We start from the raw sequence: 4530 nt of genomic DNA on the forward strand, positions 1-4530 counted from the left end.
CTACCAATGATATTTTCAAGTAACAAATTTGAACATATTTTTTTATAAATTATTACTGTTTTTATAAAAAAAATATTACTGTTATGATTTAAACAAGTTTGAACATATTTAAACACAAATAAATATAAAAACAGCATTTAAAATGCATAAAAAAATATTGGGGAGCCTGGGAATCGAACCCAGGACCTGCTGGTGTGTGTGCTGCGTGCTGACCAGTCGGGCTAGTGGGTGGGTTCTGTTGTAGATAGGGTTAGGTTGTAGATAGGGCTAGTGGGCTAGATTAAAATAAAATTCTAATGGTGCACCGAGGGGTGGTGCACCATTAGAATAGTCATACTTATGGCGCACGGGAGGGTGGTGCGCCATTAGAAAGCTTCCCCCCACACTAAATCCCCAATCTCTCTAATATGTCCCCTGCCTCATCGATCTCACCCGCTGCCCCCTATGTTCGCCGTCCCCCTCGCCGCCCCCTCGCCTCCTTCGCCGTCCCCGAGCCGAGCGCCGCCTCCCTCGCCGCCTCCCTCGCCGTCCCCGAGCCGAGCGCCGCCTCCCTCGTCGTCCCCGAGCCGAGTGCCCTCGATATGCTCCCGCCCAAGTGCCCCCTCCCCCCGTGGCCCCGCCTGGGCCCTCGACATGCTCGCCGTCCAACACTGCGCGGCCTGCCCATGAGGACCGTTGCCGTCTTCCTCTTCGACTATGAGGACCCGGACGAGCTCGGACGCCCAGGAGGACCGCCACCGCTCGACGCCCTCGACCGCGCGGCCTGCCCAGGAGGACCGCCACCGCTCGACGCTGAATTCGCGCCGCCTCGACTAGCTCCGGCTGCCCCGAGTCGCCCTCGACCTCCCAAGTGTGCACCAGAGCCGCTTCCCCCTCTTCCCCCTCTTTATTTCCTTCTGATGTGTTCTAGGGTTGGGGGTTGGAGAAATTTGGACAAGGAAAGGGGGTTGGAGAATTAAGTAGCTAGGGTTTTCCAAATGTTCAAATCTCTGAGCTTGCATTTAGATGCATTTTAGAGGATACTAGTCTCAACTAAGCATCCACCTAGAGATTCTTTCTTTAAGTAGCTAGGCTCAATTAGTGAATTTTCCAGTGAGTTTGGATTCATGCAACAATATGAAACAAAAAAGATATATACAATCAACTGATTATCTGAATGAAGTAACTCAATTAGCAAAATCTGCATAGCCCTTGCGTTTGGCTCTATGAATGAGCAAACGAATTTCCTGCTTGAAGATTACTCTACAAATATAACCTTGGATCTTTAGCTTTGAGAATTAAGTCATTTCTGGTCAGCCAAATTGCCCGTGCAGCTAAGATAATTATCTCCATGGCAAATTTATGTGGCTGAGCTGTCTTCAAGTTTTATAACTGATCTTGGATGCTACCCTGCACAGCAGACCATCCAGGGCATAGATAATGCCAACAAGCCTTAGCAAACACCCTCCCCCTTTTACCATGAGGTTCTCAATTCAGTGAGTTTGCAGTTTCATACCCTCTGTTCTGATGTGGTGGCTAAATAATAAAACTAGTCATGCCTAATCTAGGAATTCCAGTGTTGACATGTTCACTAAAGGTTGATGTGTTAATGCGTCAAATGTCTACTTGGAAGAGAATGCATGATTCATTCATTCGTGGGTACTTGCATGGTTTGGTTCACTGTAAGTGGTAGTTCAGAACACGGTTTGAAGTAAGTACAATGACATGAATCAAAAAACATATACGGTGGGAAAAATAAAATGGCAGAAGCCTGGGAGGTTCTGGTTTGTTGTATCTCCACCAGTTTGGGTTGGTGAATGTGGATGATTTTTTTATCCTGTGAACTCATTGTACTGCTACAAGAATTTGGTATCATCATGGTGTAATTTTGTTAACATTCTGGTTTTGTTAGATAGTGGCTACACTAATCTAGAGTGATACAATTTTCCTTCCCATTTGGTATCATCATGTTCAGTGTAGACAGTTATAACATCATGTGGGTTTTTTAAGTCTGTTTACAGCTCTAGTACACTTCTCTTACACTTACTGAGGACTTGTATTTGCTACTATTGTGTTGTTGTTCCTATACTGTAATTGCTTCAGCGCACACTACCATGACTTAATGTTTACAATAGCTGTTTTCTTTGTGTCCAATAGTCAGCGTATATTTTTCTTCAGAGGTATTTGGTCAAATGTTCAGTGTGTATGTCTGAACTTGAATGTTGCAATGCTGTTTTCTTCAGAGGCTACTGTCAAAAACTTGAGCTACTGTCTTGCAAAGATGATGATCATCTTGCTAGTTTGCTGGGTTTTGTCTCCGACAATAGTGTCGTGATGAATTTGCAGGTACACCGAGAGGCCCTTGAGTTTGTCAGAATGTCGATTAACTTCCGTTCCGGCAAATTCAGGTACTCCATATGTCCAATTTTCAGCAAAGGTCATGCTAAAATTTCCCGTGAATTTTAGCATGACTTTGCTAAAAATAGGACATATGGGGTACTTGCGACTAATGCATGGGCCGGGTTATCTTAGTACTTAGTTAAGTAGGATCAACTGCCCTGCCATTCTTGCTGCATTAAACCATAGGTGGCAATAGAGCCAAGTGATTAGGCCCAACTTAGAATTCTCCTTAGCATCGATAAACCCTAGATGATAAACCCAACATAGGTGGCAATAGAGCCAAGTGATTAGTGCAAGGTGATTAGGCCCAACCTAGGGTGCCTCTGCATAGATAAACCCTAAATGATGAAAACTTAACTTGGCTGCCCCGGATGCCTCGGTGTCGATGAGAACCTAAATGATGTATACTTAGGCTTTTAGGGTGCCTCGGCGTCGACAAACCCTAAATGATGAAAGCTTAGGCTTTTAGGGTGCCTCGGTGTCGACAAACCCTAAATGATGAGACCATGTTCTTGTTCCTTGACAATAACCAACTTTTTGACCAAATTTTTTTCCTATTTAGAGTGAAACATGGCCCACAACGATGAGGCCGGTGGTTCAGGCGGCAAGCAATTTTGGGAGTTGTCCCAGGAGATGGAGGAACAACCTCACCGATATGAGGACGCTGCGGAGACACCGATCTTGATTACACAACCCTTAGTGGCGTTGGGGATGACACCACTGATGGTGCCGCCGAGGATGCCACCACTGATGATGGCGGCGCACACACAGATGGCAGCCAACCGAAGAAGCAAAGGAAGGACCAGCGCCCGAATGCGCTCCGCACCCTCAAGGAGGAATTCACTCAAGTGGACTCCGATGGGAATCCAACGGAGCCCAAACATATAGTCAAGGGGTACTCGGTTCAGCTCAGGTGCATTCTCCGGAGCACCGTCTCGATCAACACTAAGAACCTTAGGCATAAGGACCGAGGGAATTTACGCAACCTCCTCTTCACGAAGCTGCACGAACGATACAAGTTCCCCGCCGAATTTGAAAACACACGCCTCTCAGGGAATAAAGTGAACAGTGCCACCCTCACGAAGATGAGCACGACCCTGTCTACTTGGAGAAGCGCGGTGAAGAGAATGATTGATAAAGGTGATAGTTATGAGAAGATCAAGGCGAAATATCCTTTGATGAGCGAAGATGAGTACAAGGAGTTCAAGATCAAGTGAGAGAGCAGTGCAACCTCTGAATCAAGTTAGTGGGGGAAAGAAATGCGGGAGTTGAACTTAGGGGAACACAAACTCGGTCCCAGCGGTTACAGAGTGGCGGAGCCTATATGAGACAAGGAGGACGCGGAGCATGCCGAGCAAGGCCTACCGCCCCGCTTTGAGAAATACAGCGGTAACAAGCAGACCAGGAACTATGTCAGGGCCCGGTACAAGGAGGACCCGATAACAAAGGAGCTTACCACGGATCCAAAGACCAGGGTGCTTGAGGTTGTTCTGGTAAGGAATACATCCCCGCGTAATTAGCTCCATATGGTTGCACTCTAATTAATCCCCAATATTTCTAAATGGTTCACGTTCCTTTTGCAGGACACTGAAAGCAGTAGCGCGGGGTCGTCTCAGAGCTCCCCTTTTGACACCCCTTTAAATAGGGCGTTGAACATAATGAAAAACAAGGATAAGCTCACTAAGCCGACGTTAGTTGGTCGTGTGGCCGGCAAAGGCTTGTCCACAAAATGGGGGTCATACTATACTGCTGGTGTGCGGAAGGAGAAAAAGACCAGCTCGGAAAGCCAGACGCGCGAGGTTGTATTTCATGGGCACTTTTTGATTGTATTTCATGGGCACTTTTTGATATCATGAATAGTCTTCATTTCTCGATTGTATTTCATGTCCACAAAAACAGTAATAGTTTTCATTTCTCGATTGTATTTCATGGGCACTTTTTGATATCATGAATATTTTTAAACTTCATGGGCACTTTTTGAATTCATGAGGACACTTGATCTCGATCCCCCTCCATCTCGATCTCGATTCCCCCTCCATCTCGATCTCGATCCCCCTCCATCTCGATCCCACCCGCACCCTCCCCCGCTAGCTCCACCGCCGCCGCCGACCCACCGCAACCCTCCCCGCTCCAACACTGCCGACGAGCACC

Source organism: Triticum dicoccoides, chromosome 2B (assembly GCF_002162155.2).
Source record: "Triticum dicoccoides isolate Atlit2015 ecotype Zavitan chromosome 2B, WEW_v2.0, whole genome shotgun sequence".
Taxonomy (NCBI): domain Eukaryota; kingdom Viridiplantae; phylum Streptophyta; class Magnoliopsida; order Poales; family Poaceae; genus Triticum; species Triticum dicoccoides.